Source organism: Cervus elaphus, chromosome 12, assembly GCF_910594005.1.
Source record: "Cervus elaphus chromosome 12, mCerEla1.1, whole genome shotgun sequence".
Classification (NCBI taxonomy): domain Eukaryota; kingdom Metazoa; phylum Chordata; class Mammalia; order Artiodactyla; family Cervidae; genus Cervus; species Cervus elaphus.
The window spans coordinates 86,540,983-86,565,553 of record NC_057826.1 but is presented as its reverse complement, the minus strand read 5'-3'; the positions used below and the strand labels follow the sequence as shown (position 1 = coordinate 86,565,553).

The 24,571-nt window shown below is 50.4% G+C and overlaps 1 long non-coding RNA gene across 2 annotated transcripts in view; it reads left to right on the top strand.

Annotated features, from left to right (window-relative positions):
* Positions 1 to 24,571, top strand: part of LOC122704818 — a 117,896-nt gene that overhangs the window by 48,368 nt on the left and 44,957 nt on the right. For both annotated transcript variants that reach the window (XR_006343946.1, XR_006343945.1), the window contains exons 6-7: positions 5,061 to 5,115; positions 5,333 to 5,470. This is a non-coding gene — a long non-coding RNA (uncharacterized LOC122704818). The remainder of the gene's footprint in view (positions 1 to 5,060; positions 5,116 to 5,332; positions 5,471 to 24,571) is intronic.

The window sequence follows — 24,571 nt, the reverse complement described above, 5'->3', positions numbered from 1 at the left end:
TTGGAATACACAAATTGCATGGAACGGGGTTCATACCCACCAGGGTCTCACCGTGAACCCATCAACAAACCTCAAATAAGTGTCTTAACCTCACTGAAGTTCCCTTTTTGTTTCTGGGAAGTGGATAACCTCACCACTCAGAGGACTTTCGAAAGAATTCCAGGAGACAGTCTGTGAAAGCATCTAGTACAGCGTTTGAGGGCAGAGGAAGAACGTAAGACGTGTTTATTTCCCTCCTTTCTTCATCCTTACAGAAATGAAAATATGGAGTATTTCAAGTCACATTTGTAAATACTAGAGAAAGTGCATAGGGTGTGTTAAGAGCTTGGGATTTTTGAGTCCTTCAAACTTGGATTGGGCTAGAATCCTAGCACCACTTGCTTCCTAGCTGTGTAATCTTGATAAGATGTACTCCCTCGTTTATTAAAAAATGATTATAAAATTTACCATGTAACTGTTGTGAGGATTAAATGAGGTAGTATGTGGGATGTGTTTAGGTCTGTGCCTGGCATATAATAAGCACTCAGTAATGGGTGGCTATTATTATTATTAAATAGTATTTAGAACTAACTTCAGTACCCCCAAACACTCCAAGTTAAATGTCATTATATCTTTTGTGGAATATGATGCAGCATTTAAAGAGTGAGATAATCAACATAAACTAATGAGGAATGATGCACATGATAATTAAAAATAAGACTTGCCTCTATCTGGATAGGTGACTGAAATATGAAAAATTAGAAGTAAAAATATAAGTTTAGAGAAAGTCTTATACAATATTGAGAGTAAGGAGGATCTTCTCAAGAAAGCCAGGAAACCAGGACCATAAAGGAAAAGACAGATTAGAACATGTCAGGTATTTAAATGTCTCCTTGGTCAGAGGCTCTGCAAACAAGTCTAGAGACAATCGTAGATGAGAAGTGTTTGTTACATACAGATAGATAAAATCTTCATTTTCCTCATACCCCTCAAGACCCTTCATGCAGAATTCCTACAAACTAATTGGGAAAAGTCAAACAATAGAAAAATGGATGAAATCACTTCACAGAAGAGGAAATGAAATCACAAGAAAGGCAGACCTCCTCCCCATTTGCTGGGGAAATGCAAATAAAACCATAAACAAAATACCATTTTTCACTAGGCACTAACTATTAAAATAGAAATGGGCATGCCCTTTGCCCCACCAATCCCACTTTCAGGACTATCCATAAAAAATAACTGGTTTTGTTTTTTTTTTTTTAACTGTGGTGTTCTTCATAGTGACAATCCCAGTGTCTACCTCTTAGGGCATGGGTGGATGAATTTGGTTACATCCAGGCCAATGGATACAGTAGACTTTTAAGAAGGAGCTTGTTGAATCTGTGTGGGGTGACTTGCAGGGTTGTCTGTTCTATTAGGTATAAAAAGGCAATTGTGTAGTGGTATGTAAAGTATGATCCCATTTTGTGTTTAAAGAAAGTGTGTGTGTGGTGTGTATGAGAGAGAGAGATAGAGTAAGCCTCCAAGACTTCACTGGGATAAATGTTGGTTATGTTTGCTTGAACCTAAAGAAAAGTGGATAGGTATACTGAAAGGGGAAAGAAGTTTTGTCCAGTTTTCTTTTTTTCCAGTTTTATTGAGATATAATATTATACACGTTTAAGGGGTACAATATAATGAATGAAAGTGAAAGTCGGTCAGTTGTGTCCAACTCTTTGTGACCCAGGCCAGAATACTGGAATGGGTAGCCTTTCCCTTCTCCAGGGGATCTTCCCATCCCAGGGATCAAACCCAGGTCTCCCGCATTGCAGGCGGATTTTTTACCAGCTGAGCCACCAGGGAAGCCCAAGAATACTGGAGTGGGTAGCCTATCCCTTCTCCAGAGGCTCTTTCCAACCCAGGGAGCCAACCAGGGTCTTCTGCATTGCAGGCAGATTCTTTACCAGCTGAGCTACCAGGGAAGCCCAATATTGGGCTTTCCAGGTTGTGCTAATGATAAAGAATCCGCCTGCCAATGCAGGAGATGCAAGAGATATGGTTTTAATCCCTGGGTCAGAAAGATCCCCTAGAGTAGGAAATGGCCACCCACTCCAGTATTCTTGACTGGGAAACCCCATAGACAGAGGAGCCTGGCGAGCTACAGTCCGTGGGATCGCAAAGAGTCAGACACAACTTAGCAAAACAACAATAATACTTTACATATATATGTACATACACACACATATACATATATATATAATCACCACAATACATTTAGTTAACATCCATCACCTAACATTTTTTTCTCATGATGAGAACTTTTAAGAAACTACTCCTTGAATATTTCCAAACATCTTTGTTAACTATAGTCACCATGCTGTATATTCCCAGAGCTCATAACTAGAAGTTTACACATTTGATACATTTATACATTTGTATAACTAGAAGTTTACACATTTGATCACCTTCACTCATTTCTCCCACCCTCTGCCTCTGGGAACCACCAATCTGTTTGCCCATTTGTGTAGTTTGACATTTTCTGTTTCATTTGTAGAAATTCTGAATGTGAGATTTATGAGCCCTTCCTTCCCTGCATGTGAGCCTGTGGAGAGGCTCCTGCCAGCCTGTTCTGGGTTTCTTGGTGGTGGGAGGAGAGAGGGGGTGTTCTCAGGTCCCCATCTCTCTCTGACCTCTGGCCCGCTGCAGCAGCATATGTTGTTGGAGTTTGGGAAAATGACAAACAGATTTGATCACATACAACAAAACAAGAGTTTGCAAGGCAATATGATCCCTGGTTGAGTTTTTGTGAGAAGGAACAGCCTGTGTCTGTGAGTGTGCAGAAGAAGGGCTGGGAGGACCTGGATGACTCTTGAAGTGGGGTGTGCTGAAGGGGGTTTTATTTTTGCACGTCTCTTGTTTGCATTTTTTTACACTGTGCATTATTGCTTTTGCAAGGATAAAGCAGTGGGGTATCTTTACTCCTGAAATACACTATTGTATTTTTGTACTGTGATTGCAAGGAGAAAATGTGGACAAACACCAGAATTTGGGTTCAGATGATGGGACCCAACCCCACAACTATTTTTTTTTTTAGATTTGTGCCTTTTACTTTTTTTTAATTGTGGTAAGTGATGCATAACATAAAATTACCATCTTAACCATTTTTAAGTGTATAGTGCAGTAGTGTTAACTATCTTATAACAGATCTCCAGAACTTTTTCATCTTGCATAACAGAGGCTCTATACCAACTGAACATATTCCCATCTCCCCCTCCCCTCAGCCCGTGGAAACCACCTTCTATCAATACTTTCTTTCTCTATGAATTTGACTACTTTAGAAACCTCATATAAATGGAATCATGTAATATTTGTCTTTTCGTGGCTGACTTACTTCACTTAGCATAATATCCTTGGGGTTTGTCCATATTGTAACTTATGACAAGATTTCTTTCTTTTTTTTAAAGGCTAAATAACATTCCTTTGTGTATGTATGCTACATTTTGTTTAGTTCTTCAAAGGAAATTTAAGCTGCTTTCACCTCTTCAGTATGGTGAATAATGCTACAATCAACACAGATATGCAAATATTTTTTCAAGATCCTGTTTTCAATTCTTTTGATATATACTGCTATGGGCTGAATGTTCCTTTACTTCCAAACTCCTATGTTGAAATTCTAATCCTAATGTTATGGTGTTTGGAGATGGAGCCTTTGGGTGGTAATTAGGCCATGAGGGTGGAGCCCTCATGAATAGGATTAGTGCCCTTATCCTTACAAGAAGGGGACAGAGAGCTCCCTAGCTCACTGCTGTGTGAGGACACAGTGAGAAATCAGCACTCTGCAACCCAGAGGAGGGCTCTCACCAGAACCTGACCATGCTGATAGGTTGATCTTTGATCCCCAGCCTCCAGCACTATGAGGGACAATTTTCTGTGGTTTATGAGCCACCCGGGCCATGATATTTTGTTATAGCAGCCCAAGTAGATTAAGGCATATACCAAAAGTAGAATTGCTGGATCATCCACTCCAGTATTCTTGCCTGGAGAATCCCAGGGACAGAGGAGCCTGGCAGGCTACAGTCCATAGGGATGCAAAGAGTTGGACATGACTGAAGTGACTGAGTACACACGCATGCACGTGCTAATTCTATTTTTAAGTTTTTTGAGGAAATATCATACTATTTTTCACAGCAGCTATATCATTTTACATTCCCACCAACAGTTCCAATTTCTCCACATCTTTGTCAGCACTTGTTACTTTCTGTTTGTTTTTTGATAGTGACCATCCTAATGGATCTGAGATGATATTTCATTGTGTTTTGATTTGCATTTCTCTGATGGTTAGTGATGTTGAGCATCTTTTCATATGCTTGTTGACCATCTATATATCTTCTTTGGAGAAAAGTCTATTCAAGTCCTTTGTCCATTTTTTAATTGGGTTATTTATTTACTATTGATTTGTTATGGATATTAACCCCTTATTAGACATATGATTTGCAAATACTTTCTGCCATTCTGTGTGTTGCCTTTTCACTCTGTTGATTCTTTTCACTGTTTCCTTTGCTGTGTGAAAATTTTAAAGTTTGGTGCCTTCCCATGTGTCCATTTTTCACTTAGGTTGCCTGTGCTTTTGGTGTCACATCTGAGAAATTATTGCCAACTCCAATGTTTTAAAGTTCCTTCCCTATTTTCTATGAGAAGTTTTATAGTTTCAGCTCTTACATTTAGGTGTTTGACCCATCTTGAGTTGATTTTTGTATATAGTGTAAGATAAGAATCTAAATTCATTCTTTTGCATGTAGATACCCAGTTTCCCCAACACCAACTGTTGCAAAGACTATCCTTTCCCCATTATGTAGTCTTGGCATCTTTGTTGAAGATCATTTGACCATGCACAAGGGTTTATTTCTGGGCTCCCTATTCTGTTCTATTGGTGTAAACATCTGTCTGTGTGCCATTACCATATTGTTTTGGTTGCTGTAGCTTTGTAATATGTTTTGAAAGCAAGATGTATGAGGCCTCCAACTTTGTTTGTCTTTCCCCCTGTATTTTAATGTGGCAAATTTCCATCAAGTAAATTTTGAACTGTTATTCCTGGTTTGCAGGTTGGGAAGATCCAGGGGAGGACATGGAATTGGATTCTCACCTGGGGAAGCTCTGGTAAGCATAGACAGAGTGGATGACCACTAACTGTTTGCCCACCCAGCCATCTGCCACTATGTCTCTTGGTCTGCTCAGTCTGCAGTAGCCCACATTGGTTGGCTAGGGGCGGTAATGTTGCTTTCTTTTTCATCTTTCATTTCCTTCTTTTCTTTCTGTCTCCCTATTTCCCTATTTCTCACTTATTTCTTTCCTTCTCCTTCCTTCCTTTTTCTAGCCCAGTTAAATTGAGTGACTTGCCTAAAGCAACTAAGGAGTGACCCAAGGCACAGATCGACTGGCTTTTGCTGCTCTCCTCAGGGAAGAGGGAAGTACCATGTCTGTGACCCCTACCATTGTCCAGGCTTCCGGCGAGGTACTTTGCTCTACAGCATGATGTGAGCTAGGTTTATTGGTCTATTTCCTTATCTGCAGTTCTGTAGATGAGGACAACGATGCTTAGCTGGCTGGCACCCTGCATGAGGTTTCACAGCTGTTGTTTCATGGGCCTTTGTTTGAATCATGAAATGTGTCTTCCTAACAGCATTCTGAGGATGATGCTTGTTCCCCCATTTTTCAGATGAGGAACAGGTGACTTTGAGCCCAGAGTCACCCAGGAAGTTTACACAGGAGCTGGGATCCAAACTGAGTCAATCCCTTGACCCCATGCTTCTCATCACCACACACTGTTCTGGACTCTGCTCAGGTGCCCCCCCACCTCAACCTCCTGACAGAAGCTGCTTAACCAGATCTCCACAATCATTGTCATTGTGTTCCCAATGGCCATTTTATTCTAATTGATTAGGTTACAGGTTGATTGTGTTCTCCTTGTCCTTTCACCATGAATGATAGATGAGGCTACAGCTTCTAAGGTGCAGAGCGCCCCATGATCTCAGACACATAGCCGCAGGTTTTAAGCCACAGGTGCAGGAAAGACTTGAAGAGTATTTCACCCAGTTGTGGGGAAGGGCATTCTAGAAGATAGGACACCATAAGCTTGGAATAATACCATCAATCAACATCTACTCAGCCTTTACTCTGTATATACTCTGCATGCATGCTAAGTTGCTTCAGTTGTGTCTGACTCTTTGCGACCCTGACTGTAGCCCACCAGGTTACTCTGTCCATGGGATTCTCCCGTCATGGGATTCTCCCACCTACTGGAGTGGGTGGCCATTTCCTCCTCCAGGGGATCTTCCTGGCCCAGGGACTGAACCCATGTCTATTATGTCTCTCACATTTGCAGGCTAGTTCTTTACCACTAGAGCCACCTGGGAAGTCCGTATATACTGTCCCTGTGACTATTCTTGGGCTTCCCTTGGCTCAGTTAGTAAAGAATCCACCTGCAATATGGGGGACCTGAGTTCGATCCCTGGGTTGGGAAGATCCCCTGGAGAAGGGAAAGTCTTCCCTCTCCAGTATTCTGGCCTGGAGAATTCCATGGACTGTAGAGTCCATGGGGTCACAAAGATTCAGACACAATTGAGCAACTTTCACTTCATATGACTATCCTAAGTACTCTGTGTGTATTAATTCATTTAATCCACGAACAATTCTCTGAGGTAGGCACTACTATTAGTCTCACTTCACAGATAAGGAAAGAGACTCAGAGAGGCATAGGAACCTGCCCAAAGATACATAGCTAGAGTGAGGAGGGCACTGAGCCAGGCTGAGGCTCCAGGACTCCATGTTGGAGAAAAGGCTGTGTGTGTAGGAAAGGCATTTTTTTTTCCTTTTTTTTTTTTTAAGCAAAAGGGGGTCCTGTGTTAATGAGGCAGCTGTGCAGAGCTCCTTGACCTTCAGAAGCCAGGTTATGAGTCCTCTGTAAGCTCCCCCCCAAAATGGGAACAATGATTATTGCTCCCCTAATTTTCCCCTTCCAAGCCTTCCCCTCTTCTGCAGCAGAATGAATTCTCAACTTTGCAGCAAAGCTCTGGCGTACCAGGCGTGCTGGTCCCAGGAGGACCCTGCTCCCGCAGTGCAAGCCTAAAGTGAGGTCTCTCCTCAGGTCCCGCTAGTTTGTGTCCCCGGCAGTGCTACCCACCACAGGACTGGGGAGCTGGGGTTTCTTCCTGCATAGCTCCCCCTCTGCAGGAGCCTGTACATGTCAGGCTCAGAGACCCAAGAATAGCGTGCACCCAGAGTGGCCTGGGTAAAGACCCTCGAATCCCTGGCTCCGTCCCTCACTTGCCCTGTGACCTGGGGCAAGTGTCTTAACCTCCAGGAACCTTTGTTGGCTTCCTTGGGTGGTTATGAGAGTAAATGAGTTTATATGTGTAAGGCACTCAGAACAGTGCCCAGCACAGAGTAGTTGCTACATAAGTGGGCTATTGTTTTTATAATGCCACAAATCCTTATGGAGCCTCTGGGTGCTGGGGAGATGGGGATGAATAAGGCAGAGCTTTTCCAGGCTCTTACGGAACCCAGCATCTACTAGGGTGACCAGCTGTCCTTTTTGCTGGAGCCCTTTCCTGGGATGTGGGCTTATCAGTGCCTAGACAGGGAAAGTCCATGGCGAGCTGGACTGGTGGGCCACCCTACGATCTAGCAGGGATGCAGATAATTAAGAGGCCATCCCAGGTTGTCTGGCAGAGAACTTTGGGGGTCATGAAAGCACTGAGTTGGGGATGAGTGAAACTTGGGATCAGGAAAGGCTTCCAGAAGGAGGAGGGCATTTAAGCTGAGACCTGGAGGATGAGAGAAGATGAGCTGAGTGAAGAAGGGGTGCGGGAGAGAGGAGTGGAGGAGTGCGCCAAGCAGACAAACGCATGTGGGCAGAGCTGGCTGGCAGTGAGGGTGTGGCCCCCATGTGGATGCTTTGGGAGGATGTGAGGGGCAGTGTGGCAGAGATGTACATGCATATATTTGCTTATATACAACGGTTGTCTTTTAGGGAGAGCACTGGGGGAGGGGGCGCTGGAGAAGAGGGTTAGAAATCCTATGGAGATTTTGAACTGTGAGAATGTAATACCTACAGCAAAAGATAAAATAATCTAAATCAACAACCACGCATGCCTGTGCTCACCCCTCCCCCACACCCAGCTCATTTCAGCTGGGGGCCTGCAGACAGTGACTGCAGGACCCTCTGACAAGGGCTGTCCCAGTCTCAGGGGCACCAAGCCGGCCCAGGAAGGGGAAGAGGGCACGGCCAAATGTCTGCTGCCTGGGCCTTCTCCCAGGCCAGCCGTAGACAGAGCTAAACAGGCCAGCTTATCAGCTGTTGCCACTATGTCCCACCCAGTGGAGCTGGGCTCATTGCTGGAAAAGTGGCCCCCAGCCCTTTGCCAGGGACAGCACTGGCCCAGGGTGGGGGGCCAGTGGAGGCATTTCCCCAGGGGTCAGCCTGTGGTGGGAGGTCTGGGGGAGTGTAGAGAACCAGGCCTTGGGTCCAGGAGTTGGTCTGCTGCAGACTCACTCTGGGATATTAAAGGATAAATTTTTAGTGTTTTAAAATTATACAAATATTGAGGGTGAGAGAAGGGGCAGAGAATGAGATCGTGGGATGGCATCATCGACTCGATGGACATGAATTTGAGCAAACTCCAGAAGATAGTGAAGGACAGGGAAGCCTGGCGTGTTGCAGTCCATGGGATTGCAAAGAGTCAGGCATGACTTGGTGACTGAACAGCACCAATCTCTCAAAATGCATTCTTTCGGTAAAATAATCACACAGTTCTTCAGCATATGAAATATAAGTTCCCTTCTCTGTAAATGGATGTGTTAGGTACCAGGTCTGGACTGTATCTGTGAGGTACACACTCTCAGTCCTCATTGACCCATGGGAGGTGGGCACCTGGTGCTCATTCATCGGATGAGCAGGCCGAGGCCCAGCTGGTGAAGGTTTGTTCTTGATCCCAGGGCGGGGGGGTGGCAGAGCCAGCTCCAAGACTGCACCCCCACCAGTCCTGCCCGTAAGGCGGGGTGGGACAGAGGGCCTGTCCTGGGGTCAGGAGAGCTGGGCCTGCACCTGGTCTTGAAGGGTGTGTGGCCTTGGCCTCCCTTGCCCTCTCTGCTTCCAGCTGAGGGAAGGTGTGGGTGCCAGCTCTGCTCCCATGTACTCTGTTCCAGGTTCCGAGCCCAGTCCTGGGCCACCAGCCCTGCCTCTTTCCCAGAGGCCTATCCCTCCCATTTGCAGGAGGCTGGCCTTGAACTCTGGACCCTTGCCCCCTTTGAAGGGGTTTTTGTGTGGTTTGGGAAGGACAAAGAACAACTTTCATCAACAGGGCAGAAATTACATGGTGGGCATTCCTGGCAGGCACTGGGGAATGTGATGCTAGCCCTAGGTCCAGTGCAGGCATCATTGAGCCATGGAACTGTGTTTCTAATTACAGCATGAATGTGGGTAGCTGGACCCAAATATTTTGCAGGATCCTAGTAAACGGTTGCTAACCAGTTCCTCTCATGGTGATTGGTTGGGGCTGGGGGATGGGGGAGATGGATTCACAGGTTGGAAGGGAAGTCAGGGAGGAGGGGCAAGGCTTTCTCAAAAAGCAGTGATGAATGATGTGATATGAAAGCAAAGAGGAACAGAGCTGCTGCTTTGGGAGGCAGACAGGCCTGAGTTTGAATCTAGGCTGGTGACCTCTCGGCTGTGTAACCTCGGGCGAGTCACTTAGCCTTATTGCCTCTCAGAGTCTTAGCTTCTCAAGTCCAAAATTGAGACATCTTTCTTGCAAGGATATCATGAAGACTATAGTGTGTGGGCTTCCCTGGTGGCTCAGATGGTTAAGAATCTGCCTGCAGTGTGGGAGACTTGGGTTCCATCCCTGGGTCAGGAAGATTCCTTGGAGAAGGGAATGGCAACCCACTCCAGTATTCTGGCCTGGAGAATTCCACAGACAGAGGAGTCTGGCAGGCTACAGTCCATGGGATTGCAAAGAGTCGGACATGACTGAACAACTAACACACACATAAATAGTGTGTATAGCATTTAGCATAGAGCCTTTACATGGGAGGTGTAAAGAAAGAAATTCTTTATGTCCCAGGGTAAGAATGAAAACTTGGAATTCTGTAAATTTTATAATTTTGAAAACTAGTTTCTTTCTGTAAAGCAATATATGATCATGGTCAAAATATTAGTATATAGAGATAAGGAGAAGAAGCCACCAGTAGTCCCTTCATCAATTATTATCGTTATTATTTATTACTAGTAAGTGTTAGTGGTGGGATTTAAGGCATCAGAGGGGGGCTGATGGCCTAAATAATCTCAGGGTATCTCACATTATTCTGCTTAGGTTGAATGTGTAAGCTACTGCCTTCCCCCAAAGAAAGGCAGCCTGGAGGGCGGCTGACCCTTGCCTTGGTGATGTCGGAAGCTGTCGCTTCCCTGGGCACACCAGCCTCAGCCCGAAGGTGTGCCCTGCTCAGGCCCTCCCAGCAGCAGGTCAGTGAGATGTGACTCAAAAGGGCAGAAAAGTAAAGGTTTGGAGCCCCACAGACCTGGATTCCAACCCGGCTTTGTCTCTAAGATGCTTTATAAAATTTTTTTAAAACCCTTTTGAAGAAATGGTACAAAGGATTGTAATAAGTTTAGAAAAGTCTAAGGAGAAAACTACAAACTCTACCACCCAGAGGAGGCCATGGTGGCCATCCTCCGGGAGCATCCTTCCTGTTCTAAGTGGGCATTTATTCGATTTCACATAAGTAGGGTCACATGATGTATGCTCTTTGCATCATGTGTTGTGGCAACTGCCTAATTCAGCAGCCCCTGATAGCTCAGTTGGTAAAGAATCTGTCTGCAATGCAGGAGACCCCAATTTGATTCCTGGGTTGGGAAGATCCACTGCAGAAGGAATAGGCTACCCACTCCAGTATTCTTGAGCTTCTCTTGTGGCTCAGCTGGTAAAGAATCTGCCTGCAGTGTGGGAGACCTGGGTTTGATCCCTGGGTTGGGAAGATCCCCTGGAGATGGGAAAGGCTACCCACTCCAGTGTTCTGGCCTGGAGAATTCCATAGACTGTATAGTCCATGGGGTCGCACAGAGTTGGACACGACTGAACGAGTCTCACTTTGACTTTTCACTTTCACATAGAGGGGTAGAGAGGAGAGAGATGGCACTCCACGCTGCGGGGCCTCTTGTGGGGGTTAACACTGAGATGCTGAATTTATATTCTCTTTGTTTTTTTCTGGGCGGTGGCGGGGGGGAGGGGGGAGGGAGGGGGCATGCCACACAGCTTCTGAGACCTTAGTTCCCTAACCAGGGATTGAACTCAGGCCATGGCAGTGAAGGTGCAGAGTCCTAACAACTGGACCAGCAGGGAGTCCCTGACCTTGTATTATTAATGTATCCCCGGGTCTGTTGTGTGCCGGTCGGGGGCTGGGAGTGCCTCATACTCACAGGGAGAGGAGCAGCAGAAAGGCTTATCAGCTGGGACAGGGGTCAAGGGCCCCATGATCCTGGCCCATTCTCCTGGGGGCCAGCACAGCAGTGGTTAAAGAGTTAACGCTGGCTCCAGGTCACCTGGGTTCAAATCCCAGCTCTGTCCTTGCTGTCTGCCTCACCTTGGGTGTGTACCTTGACCTCCCTGTGCCTTGGTTTCCTCATTGGCAAACCAGGGGATAATAATAGAACCTCCCTGACAGGGCTGCCCGAAGTTTAAATGAGTTAATTCAAATAAAGCACTTAACATTCCTGGCACAAGGTGAGTGATTCATAAGTGGTGGTTGTTAATGCCACCCTTATTATTCTATGGCCACATCGCTCAGTCGGCGGAGCCAGCGGGCAGCCCGGGCCCCTGGGAGCCAAACTGGCCTGGGGCCAGGTGCTCTAGGCTCCCACATGGGCCTGCCGCTCCCTCCTGGGAACCTGCCCTCTGTAGATCTTGTTCACCAAAAGCACCCAGCCTTTAGCAAGGTTTGGGGGAACAGCGATTCAAGCCCACGTAAGCCCACTGTTATTCTTGGCTCAGCTTTCCATCCCCCAGACCAGAGGCAGAGCCAGAGAAACTGTTGTTCTTGTGGTGGTTGTTTTATAAAAACTGGCCTTTTAGGGCCCTCTCAGAGACTTCCCATTTCACACAGAAGAAACCCGAGGCCCAGAGAAGTGGAGTGGTACGGTCACCTGCTGCTCAGCGGAGCAAGCGTCCAAGTGCGGAGTGAGAGCTCTTTTCCAGGCCCCGGGTGGTGATCTGCCCAGACCCGACTCTGTGTCCATGCTGCAGCCTTGCTGCTGCCGGGACTTGGCTTGAGTCTCTGTGAATCCAGCTCTCTGCTCAGCTAGTGCTTACTCGCTAGGACTGTGGAGGTGCGTCTCTCACCCTCTGTGTTACAGAGGAGGTAGCTGGGGCCCAGAGAAGGGAACTGGTTAGCAGCCCTGGGTCACACCATGAGCCAGGACGGGGGAGCCACAACCCAAGGCTCCTGGAGCCCGGGCCAGTGCTGGGTCACTCCCCACCCCACCTTTCCGTCCAGTCAGGGCACTGTCTGAGCACATCCACAAAGGAGCTGGGGCCCTGGGGAGGGAGCGGGCACCAGGAGAGGAGAGGGAGAATGGCTCTAAAGCCAGGCCCGAGACAAGGGACAGAATGTGGCTCAGGCCTGGACTGTACACCAGGAGGGGCCCTCTATCCACCTTAGGATGAGGGGTGGAGAGGGAGAAGGCCAGGCTTGTGCTTCTGCAGGTGGGAAGACTGAGGCAGAGAGCTTCTGAGCAAGCGAGTGATTGACTGGGTCCAGAGGAGTCCACACCAGTGCCTTTTGCTCTCAGCCCTGTGACGTCTAAAGCTCTGGTCCTGGCACCCCACGTCCCTGAGGGCACCCCCAGGCCAGAGGGATCTAAAAGCAGGTGGTGAAGCCCACTCTGCCTCCCATTTGCAGGGTGACTTTGGGCCAAATCACAGCCCTTCTGGGGCCTCAGTTTCCTCATCTTCACAATGCATTAGTGGTCATCACTGGCCCCTGAGGACTGACGTAGCGGATGTGACTTTTCTTTGAAAATTATAAAGCGAAGGGCATGTGAGAGGTTTATGAAGAGAACTATACAAAGCAAAACAAAACCAGAGGGTGGAGGCTAGTTACAATCATTTAAGGAGAAAAGCTATTATGAGTGAGTGACAGCCACTCAGTCATGTCCAACTCTTTGTGACGCTATGGACTCTAGCCCGCCAGGCTCCTCTGTCCGTGGGATTCTCCAGGCAAGAATACTAGAGTGGGTTGCCATTTCCTTCTCCAACAAAGTTATTATGGGAGGTATCCAAACTCTCTCTATATTTTTAATATTATTGTTCATATTTGCTTATAAAGTTATTTGTCTTTTTATTGCCCCTTAGACAGACTTTACCACAAGTGTAAGGAAACAGAAGCTGAAAAAAAGGAAGAAAGAAAGAGAGAGAGGAAAGAAGGAAAAGGAAGAAGGAAGGGAGGGAGGAAATCCATAGTTAACCTTTTAGTGGAGCTCCTTTTTTCTATGCATGTGTCTCAAAATACCTACATGTATACTTGTGCGGAAGACTATAGAATAGTATTTTATATATTGCTCTACACAGTTTTCTCAGATTTTCATGTGCCAATATTCAGTAACATTTCACCTTGACAGCCAGGGTTTATGGACACTGCCCGGTTCCATCACTGCTGTGGGGGATCTGTGGTGAGGGGGCCACTGTGGTTTGGTGAAGCAGCCACTGTAGGTCTAAGCAGTTTAAGTGACAGTGTAACACCCCGAGGTTCCTGCCTCCAGGCTTCTTCCCCGACTGGCAGGCTGGGAACGGAGCCAGAGGCCTAGGAGGCCTTCTGGAGGTGAGGCGACAATGCTGGATGAGGCACTTTTGGGGGGGGGGGACACTTGGACGGTGCCAGGGGGAGAAGCTGCACCCGAGCCCTCCTCTGCCAGCTCATGGGGCCTCCTGCCCGTGATCTGGGAATGGCTTTCTCCCCAGAGACTCTACCACTTTGCAGAGCCCCAGAGTGCTGTCCCTCCTGCTGGGGGCTACCCCGGTGTGGGCCGCACAGCGTGAGGGTGCAGGGCAGCGCCTGTAGCTACGCTGGCCTCACTCCCTGCTCTGCCGTCTAGACCACGAGTCCCTGAGAGGAGACCGTTCCATGGCAGCAAGGTCTGAGACTACTCTTCGGGACCTGAGGATGGCCTCGAGGGGGCAGGGAAGAGGGAAGGGGGTAGTTTGCCTGGCCCTCAAGGCATCTGATCTTACCTGTCCTATGATAGCTGGCAACATTGAGGCCCAAGGCCCCCGGCAAGTGATGGAAGTGCCAGGCCAGGTGACCAGCCAGGGTCATCTCACGCCATCTGCCCCGGGGTAGAGGCTTGCCACCCACATCACAGTCCCTGCAGGCAGACAGCCTGGGATTGATTCCATGGGCACACTCACTGTCGGGTGTGTGACTGCAGGCCAGTTACTTACCTTCCCTGGGCCTCAGTTTCCTACAGATGCTTGTAAGAGTTGTCACATACTCCATAGGACTGCTGTGAGGCTTAAACCAGTCAACCCATGTGCAGCGCTTTGAGCAGTGCACGCACACAGGATCAACACAAGCTGTTTGCTTTCCGGTTCCCCGGAGAAGATGTAGGCCAACGTATGTCCCCCTCCCTGCCCTCACCAAAGTCTTGCTTCCCCTAATTTTCTGAGCCGGCAGAATACAGCAGTGTGATGACACCGCCAGTGGGTGCCCTCGGCTGAGGGACTGGAGATGGTCCTCTTTTCATTGCCTTCTCCTTGGGTGTGCCCTGCAGGAGCCGGTGTGTTATGGATGCTTTTCTTCACCGTGTCACCTGGGATAACCATTTACCCTCTCTGGAGAAACAGCTGGACTTCAGGACAGTGACAGCACCTCCCAGGGCCAGGTGGAGGGTTCTGAGATGCAGCCCGGGACGGGATGGCTTGACAGATGGGAAGTTGTGGTTGTTACGGGCTGAACTGTGCCCCCCACCCCCATTCATATATTGAAGCCCTAACCCCTAGAGCCTTAGAATATGACTGCATTTGCAGATAGGGCCTCTAAAAAGGTAATTGGGGGACTTTCCTGGTGGTCCAGTAGCTGACTCTGTGCTGCCAATGCAGGTGCCCAGGTCCGATCCCTGATCAGGGAACCAGACCCTGCATGCCATAACTAAAGATCCCAAGTGCTACAACTAAGAGCCACCACATCCAAATTAAAAAATAAGAAATATTTTTTCAAAAAAGTAATTAGGCCAAAACAAGGCCATTAGGGTGGACCCTAATGTGATATGACTGGTGGCCTTATGAGAAGAGATTCTGTAGGACAGACACACATGGAAGTATACGAGAAGACAGCGGAAGAAGGCAGGCATCTGCAGGACAAGGAGGGAGGTCTCAGACGAAGAAACCCACCCCGCTGACATCTTGATCTTGGACTTGTAGCCTCCAGAAGGGTGAGAGGCTTAAACAAATTTCTGCTTCTTAAACCACCCTGTCTGTGGTTGTTTATTATGGTAGTTCCAGCAAATGAATGGGTTAGAGGTTGTCTGTCTAGCCCCGTAAGTACTGTCTTTGATATACCAGGTTGCTAGGACCTGTAGAAGGTGAGGACCAGGAGCCCCAGTGCTTCCAAAAGAGGAGAGAGTCCTTTGTTGGGCTGTGGGCCCTGGGATCTCTGGGGTGATAAAAAATAGCCCTGGCCATTTCTGTCTTCACCAGTCTAGATCTTCAAGGTAGGTATTCTTAGTCCCATTTCTCGAAAGGAAAAACGGAAGCTCAGAAAGTCACCTGCCCAGGGTTCCTGCCTTGGTCTGCCTGTCCCCACCCCACGTTCTTCACTGCACACCCTAGTGCTTCTCCGTGAAGGCCTCCCACGGCGCCCCGGTGGGCCCGCGCCCTGTCCCTGGGGGAAGGGGGACCCCGGCCCCCTGCACCCTGGGGACAAGGGGGAGCTGGGAAGGCCCAGCGTGGGGCCGGAATGTCCTCCCCCGGCTCTCCTCGCTCCTTTTCTGTTGTTTCTTTGCTCAGCCAGGCCCTGTTATCTTCCTCTGAGCCTGACGCCTAGCTCTTCCTGTTTAAAATTCGGACTCTGGACTTTTCCTTTGGGGGCGGCTGTGCGTTTGTTTTGTGTTTTGGATTCTCCCTCAGCCCCTGTCTCTGGCACTTTAGGTCACCAACCCCATTTTCAGGACCCCAGGCCCCGGCGAGTGAGGGGTCCTCTGCCCGATGCCCTGGCTGGGGGCACGGGAGTGGCAGGGAGGAGGGAGGGGCCTGTCACTTGCTCCCCGGCTGGAACAAGCAGGCTCGGTTTTTCCTGCCCCAGGGCCCTCTGCTCACCCGTGGCCGCTCCTGCACCCCAGCCCAGGCCGAGTGTCTCTGGGTTCCCTGAAACATTCTGCTTTGAGCCCAGCACCTCCCAGGGAAGGAGATTCAGCCAAAGAACAAGGGAAAAGGGTATGGATGTGAGGTGCGCTGAGGATCTCTACTCCTGAGAGTGGAGACAGGGCCCTGGGGAACATGGCCTGTGCTACCTGTGTGGAAGGAAGGGAGTCAGGAGCCCTGCGTTGCCACACTGGCTTTCCACTGTCTGCTGTGTGAGGCTGGGCACATCAAGTTCTCTCTGGGCCTCAGCTTTGTCACAGGAAGGTGGCTGAGGACTTGAGCCAGCCAGCCCCTGTGGGCCTCCCAGCCTGATGAGCTGTGATATTTTAGGGGTTCAAGCCAGGCTCCTAGGGACTCCGCGTGGCATGATGGTGGGAAGACACAGGGCACAGAGAGCTGTCAGGGTGTGGGGTGTGCACAGTCCCCAAGGAACAGACCCAGCACCACCTCCTCCAGGCAGACTTCCTTCTCCAGTCCTCCCCTGCCCCCACCCGCACCAGCAACATCGGGAAGGCTTCGGGCTTGGAGTGAGACTGTGTGAAGTTTTGTAATCTCCCCAGCCTCAGTGGTGTGCATCTTCGTCAAATGGAGATGATGTCTGTCTTGTTCGGCTGCTGATGGCTCCCAGCACACGGGAGAGACTGTGTGAATGGTGGGTCTGGCTGTCATCACCTCCTGGTGGAGAGCGTAGGTGAGGAGCTGTGAGTTCCCAGAGGGCAGGCGTCCTTGTATCCCCTTGGCCCAGGGACCACTGAGTGAGACGGGGATGTGGCGTCAGGCACCTCTCGAGTCCCACCTCACGTCCCCTCGGCTTACCTCCGTATTCCAGCTCCCACCAGGGCAACCAGCTCTGCACAGCTGTAAAGTCATGGCCTCTTGCTCGCAGCTGGCTTAGCGCTTGCCTTCGACCCCAGGTGATGAGAATAAGTGGATAACATTCCCCCTCCAACCTGAGCTGCCTTCTGCCCTCTGAGAGCCCCAGCAGGCGGAGCCCAGTTGCCCTCAGTTTGACTAGCTTGCTGATGCCTCTTTGGTTGACCCTCCTTCCTCCCTTGTTTCACTCATCTCAGCACCTCATTTCTGACTTTGGGGTGCAGCTGAGAGAGGCCAGAGTCCTTGAGGAAGGTCCCCAGGGATCACAGTTAATGTGTGAGCGGTGGTCAGCGTTATCCCAGGCTGAAGCCTCAGACTGAACCCAGCCGTCCAAGCTCAAGATGGAGTCTAGTCCTGCCCAGAGCCTCCGGCCAGATTCTCTCTGTGCCTCTTCTCCCCTTCCCGGGAAGCTCAGGCTGCATTGCCCTGCCATGTGGATGGAGCGGCCGGATGTAAGGGGCAGATTGCCTGTCCACCCAGGTGTCATGCATCCCATTGGCTCCCCGAGGAAGGAGCAGATCTGAGCCAGGCTGCACCCCTTTTCTCCTTTTGTTGGCAGGTTTTAGAATAACCTTTCTGGTTATTGACTTTAGGAAAAAAAACAGCAGCTAGCTATTCTCCATCTCTCAGCCCTTCGTCTTTGAGCCCTTAGAGAAGGCTGCAAAGCAAAGGGGCAGGGGCCTAGGAGGCTTCCCACCCCCACCCCAGAGCCCTGGGGCCATAGACAAGGGGACAGCTGGCTCCCTAAGGACCTTGCAGAGGCCCAGCTGTTAGGAGCATGGACTTGTTACTTAACCTCCTAGGTTTCAGTTTCCTCATCAATAAAGGAGGAACGATATAGCCCAGCCCACCTCAGAGGGCCTGCGAAGACTAAGTCAGATAACATAGAAAATTGGCCTGGTACATCGTGAGCTCGGTCTACTGGATTTCGGTCTTCTGAGTGGGTCCCTGCCTCCTCAGGTGACAGCATCAGGTTTTGGCAGACTTAGCTGAGGAATGGGGAGGGAGAGAACCTGGAGCTTAGAGCAGAGAACCAGCTCCCAGCCTGGCTTTCACTGGCTGGTGGTGGGACTCTGGCCCTGTCAGAGGCTCCAAGATACCACTTGAGCTTGGGATAATTGTGGAGAAGCTCCAGTGAGACGGAAGGGCCAGTGTGCTGGGGCCTGTTCCTGCCCCAGCCGGCTTGGACACTCGGACAGGCGGGCACAGCGATCGCTGGGCAGCCGGCTCCCAGCAGCCTGCCGCCAGCTCCCCAGGCCTCCTGTCTGCACGTCCTGCCCTGCCCAGCCCGCCGGGGTGGCTGAGGGTTTGGAGCCGATGGAATCAGCGTGCCCTTCCCTCCTTTGTCTGTTGGTGCTTCCTTCCCTTCACAGCGCGCTTTCTTTTTTTCTGGTTTATCAGGCCCTGGGGAAAGCCGGGGCCAGTCAGACTCCCAGCCGAGCACCCTGGGAAGCCGCCAGCCGGGAGCACAACAGACGGCTCCGTCTCTGGGGCAGGCAGTTCAGCCATCCAACCCTCCCCACCTCCACCTGACCCCAGCAGCGCCCGCCTGGCAGATAGCCCCTCTCCCAGCATGGGGGAAGCCACTCAGGGTCCTTGGCTTCCAAAGCCTCCTTTTCAGAGACTGGAAGACTCAGGCGTGTGTAGGATACACCAAGGCCCCCCTCCTTACCTTAGGAGGGAGGAAACTGAGGCCCAGGAGCGGGAAGTGCCTGGAGGGCCTGGCTCCCAGCTCAGGGCTCCTACCAGCATACAGCGGCCTGCCTTCTCCTTCTAGGCAACAGGAAAGTCGAGGGATCTGTGTCCTGAGAGTCCTGGCTGTGCATCCCAGCCCTGACACTCGCAATGAACACCTGTGCCTTGCCTTAGTTTACAAGTCTGTACAATGGGGACAGTGGTATGGGCCCTGCAGGCTGTTTTGAAGGCTATAGGCAATAATACAGATGACTGCCCAGCCTAGAGCAGGCATTTCCACGGGGACCATATTGCCCTCCAGGGGGCAAAAACTGGTTCAGGAAGAGGGTATGAAAAGAATCTTGAATCATGGATATACATACTGTACTTAGACATACAGTATATCTGGGGTATTAGAACTTTTTAGTGGGAAGAGAGTGGGAAGAACTGTCTAGAGGGCAGGGGTTGGAACTGAAGCAGGTGGAAAAGCACTGCTGCTGAGCTAGTTCCTGTCTCTGCTCAGTCTCCTCCTCTCTTCTCTCGCTGGTCCCGGCCAGCACGGGCTTTACAGGAACATCAGGAATCAGGTTATGCTCATTTTCTCAGAAACTGCTGAGAATAAACAGTGGGATCTCTCAAGTTTTGGCACTGGGAACTCACTCTTTTGTCCATGCATTCATCCATTTGACCTTGGCCTGAGGTCACAAAGGTATACCTTAGAGCAGGGTGCAAGGTGGCCATGACCCTGGTTCCAGCTCCCAACTAACAGGGCAAACGGCAGGGCAATGTATAGCCTGGACTGAAGGAAGTACAAAGCCTGTGGGCAGGGCAGGTATGGTGGCAAACTTGCCCAACTAAGAGAGGAGGGGCATTGGGGGTAGGCTTTGATGGATGTGTATGTACCTCCTTCCTCAACCCCTTAAGGGTCTGTGGCCTGGAGCCTTGCCCGTTGCCTGTGTCTCGGTATCTTGGTGTCATTGGCCTACAGCTGGTATTTGATGTGGTTCAGCTGGGAGGGCTGGGTGCACCCGTTTATTTGGCTTGGCTGGCCTGCCGTGGCGCACAATGCTGCCTTAGTCTAGAAAAGCTCATGGGCGCCTGGGGAAGTGGGATGGGAAAGGCTTGCTCCCGTCTAGAGATTCTGACTGCACTCAACTGCCTGGGTAACGAGCAAGTCCAGCTGACCTCCTGGCCATCAAGCACATCTCGGGGTGACGGTGGTGGGGGAGGGCGGCAGGCACAGAGTTCGCCCGGCTGATGCCGGAAGCCATCAAGCCTCGCCGGCCGACAGAGATGACTCTCAGAGCAACTGCTTCAGCTCTGAGCTTAGAATACAGACAGGGAAACTGAGGCATAGAGTCAAGAAGGCCTCTGCCCCAGAACCCGTCAACCGACTGGAATCATAGAAGCCGAGTGGCATAGGATCTCAAAGTTTACTTGGTCCAATTCTATGAATTCTTTTTCTCAACATTTGTCTTAAAAAATGGGGTTGGTCTGGAAAACCACACACCAGTTTAGTATCACCATAACTACCTTTAGTGGTTGTTATACGTCAGGCATGCGGCTAAGTGCCCCACTTCTAGAATAGAGCCCATTTTGTAAGTGAGGACACTGGGGCTCAGAGAAGTTAGGCAACCTGCTGAAGGTCGCAGAGCGGCTAAGCCGTACAACCAGGACTGAATTCAGATCTAGGCGGATGCATGTGCTTGAACCCCTGACCGCTTGGCAACATGGCCTCTTGTTGCTCAAGGTGGAGTTGTGGCTGAATTACATCCCTTGATTCTTGCTGATTTCTGTTTTCTAATTTGTCTTCAGTGACTATAAATCCTTGTATAGTATTCAGCTAGATGAAAACATTAGTTGTATATATGTGTGTATTTCAGTGATTCTAAACTAATATCAGGGAATTTCTGCAGTTCTGAGGGTCTGTGGGCATCTCTGTACACCCCCTCCAAGCCCACTGTATCATTTTTTAAGCAGCAGCTCCCTTTCAAAAGTTATTAAAGCCTTTAGTCTTCCCTCCCTACAACTTAACCAACTGTAAAGTCACTGGTGCCTTTGAAAACACACTTAATCCTGAAAGTTTCCACACCCAGATGCTGAGGCTCTAGGGAAAACGCTGGCCTGGGAACCCAGGATCCTGAGGTCTGACCTATCATCCTGCTCCTAAGAAAGCCCTTATCCAGCTCTGGGCCTCAGTTTCTCCATCAGTCAAAGACAGGTTGTGCCAGCTGAGCTCTGAGGACCCTACACGCCCTCACAGTCCTCGTTGAGAAGTGTTCTGTCAACCACAGAGAGTCAGGCGCCTTGAGTTTTCCCAGTCTCAAATAACTTTACCCGCCAAGCTATTGGCAGAGTCAAGCAGGCCACCCATTCTGGGAAATAGCCCACTGGGTAATCCCTCCAACGTGAGTCTGTGAACGCGCAGTTCATCAGGGTTCTGCTTTGTGTACACAGAGGATGAAACGTAAATACCCTCCTGCGGCGCAGCCTTAGACCACTCACTAGCTTATCAGGCTTGGATGCTGTGTCTCTGGGGTTGATCTCTAAGGGAGATCTAGCGCAAAGGGCTGTTTCATGTATGTATCCCTTCTTGGAGGATTTGCGGTTGATCAGGAAAGATAAGAGGACAGTGCTTATCAGAAGGGAGGGGATTTTCAGAATGAGGGACAGGCACCACAGAATGTCTTCCTGAGGCCTGCTGCGGCCCCTCTGTGTCAGCCAGTCCGGCTGGCATGAAGGGGTCTGGCCAGTAGTGATGTCTCCATCTTTAAACAAGCTCCCATTGTAGTCACCCTGCTGGTCTAGCCTAGGGCTGTGCTATTCCTCTCTGTCTGTCCCTGATGTCCCATCTTTCTGTGGCCATGACTTTGTCTTTTGCATGGTGTGAGTGCGAAGTCTCTTCAGACGTGTCTGACTCTTTGTGACCCCATGGACTGTAGTCCTGACCATAGAGGAAACGCAAAGTTCTGTCTTTCCCATCCATCACCAACACCAAATTGGAGAAATACAGGGAGCAAGCAGAGCCAGGAGTCAAGGGAGGCTTCCCAGAGGAGGTTTCTGAGCAGAGCCTGGCGATCACTAGGCAGAGGAGCGAGACTGTGCAAACACGTGTCTAGAGAATAGCAGTGTGAGGGCTGGGGAGGGCTGGTGGGAGATGAGACTGTAAGTCCTGGACCTCAGAAGGCAAGGGAGCTGTGCCAGGAAACCTGGGCTTGTTCTGAGGCTGATCAGGAACCAGAGAACCAGCGCGAAGAGGAGAGCAGAAGACAGATCTGTGTTTTAGAGAAGCAGTTGGTATGGGACGGGAAAAGAGCTGATGAGTTTCAGATGGGAGGGGGATGGATGGAGTCAGGTGATTGTGAGAGAGAGCAGGAGGGGTCAAGGTGGACTCAAGTATCTGGCTGGGGGTGGAGGGTGCAGGATCTAAACAGGTCCTCTGGGGACAGGATGCCTTCAGGGAGACCAAGAAAAGCCAGGTGGGATGTCCACTATGTAGCAGACAAAGGTATTTGGACTGAGGGTGAAAAAATTTGAGAGTCATTTGTGTACGGGGGTGGTTGAGTCTGTGACCATGGGTGACTCTGTCTGGACAGATTGTGTGTGTGTGTGGTGGGGGCGGGGGGTGCAGGCAGGGAAGTGAGCCTGAAGCTAGCATGATGCTGGGCACAGAGTGGGCATTCAGGAAGGGAAAGGCCAGCAGAGACGATCATGTGGGGTTTGGCCACACAGAGGTCACCTATGAACCTGTCAAAACCAATTCAATGGAGAGATGAGGCAGAAGCCAAATGGACCAACTGAGGCCCTGGCATCTCTTTCATGGGCACCTGCCACAGCCTCCTGTCTGCCCACCCCCTCTGTCCCAACCCCTTCGAGTTCATTCACCACACAGTGGCCAAAGGACTCTTAAATACACCCAGGTCACGGCGCTCCCAGATTTCTAACGTTCTCTGCCATCTGATCACCATCCCTACCATAGACCACCAGTCTTTGATGCCTCTTGGCCTCTACCCACTGCCCATTCTTGTTTGGGGCCCCTGTTCTGAAAAGGGGGCCTGTTTCAAGCTTCTCTGACCTCTGGGGGTGCCCTATCCCAGCTTCAGCATCTTCGCACAGAGTATCCTCACAGCCCATACCTTATTCTTTTCTCCTTAGTCTGCCCAGCCTTTGGATCTCTGGGCAAACTGCCTTCTAAAGGGGACTTCCCTGGTGGTCCAGTGGTTAAGAATCGGCCTTGCAATGCAGGGAACACAGGTTTGATTCCTGGCTGGGGAACTAAGATTCCACGTGCTGTGGAACAACTAAACCCACGAACCACAACTAGAGTCTGTGTGCCCGCAAGTGTACTGCGATAAAAGATCCTTCATGACAAAACGAGGATCCCGTGTGCCGAAACTAAGACCCGACCCAGCCAGATAAACAAATAAATATATATAAACTACCTTCTAAAGGAAGTGTCCCTGAACCCCGCGCCCCCCGTCCGAAGTAGGGCCGTTCTTGTTTCATATGCACTGTACCCCACTACAAAACACTCCTCAGAGCTGCAAATAAGTTTTTAATTGTGTGTGTTATTTGTCTTTCTCTTTAGAATGTGAAATACTGTGGGAGGCCAGGACCAGTTCTGCTGTGTCCTCCAGAAACTGTAACGCCAGGCACGCCAGGCACGGTGCCTGGCAAGGAGTAAGTGCCTAGTAAATTTGCATGAATGTGTATTAGTGAAAAAATACACATACAATAGGATGAAAAGAAGTACACGGAGCAAGGTGGCCTATTGAGCAAGAAGCTGTAGAAAGATGGAGTGTGATCCTTGAAGGGAACAGAGGCCTTCCTCAAGCCTGTCTCTCAGTCTATTTCAAAGAATAATAGTAATAATTGTTGGGCACAGTGTGTGGTCAGTCACTGCTGGTAAGCAGACCTTTGCCAGCCTCCGGAGTCTTAAAGTGCACCCCTATTGAGCTGCAGTGAGGTTCCACAGAGCATCCTTTCAGGATGGGGAGTCCCCTCAGGGCAGGAAGCCTCTATTCCTGACCACCACCCCAATGCAACTGTTCTTCGGAGCCCAACACCTCTTTCCCCCAGTTGAGGACAGCCAGCTGGCAGTGGGGTGCTAGGGCCTCCTGGCTTCAGGCCCCTCCATTCAAAGTTCCTACCAACCCCTGCTTGCCCTAGTTCCTGGACCACGGAGCCCCCAAGACTGAGAGCCCTGTCCTAGGCCTGTCCCAGGGGGGTGGACCCCACTGGGTAGGGAGGATCCCCAGCCTCTGGGAGGCAGAGGCAGGGTCCTAACAGGGTAAGCCCAGGGAAGGAGTCCCACGCTCGCCACTAGCGCCCCAGCCTCCCACCCCGCCGGCCCTCCCCGCGCCGCCCGCCACCGGATGCTGGAGTTCGGTTTTCTTGACCCGGTGGGGCCGGGGAGGGGCCACCCGTGGAGCCGCCGCCTTATCGCGCCTGTCTCTGCGCTGTCTCCTGCCGCCGGCCCCTGGCTGGCCAGCCTTCCCCCCTAACCGGCTCCGGCTCCTGGCTCCACACTGGCGCGCTGGTCCCTCTGGGCTCCCTGAGGGCAAAGCTGGGGTGGGGGTGTCCCGCGGAGCAGAGCTGCACTTCTGCCCCACCAAGCCCTCCCCGAGTGTCCCCCTGGGGTCTGGGGAGGGTGTGGGAGA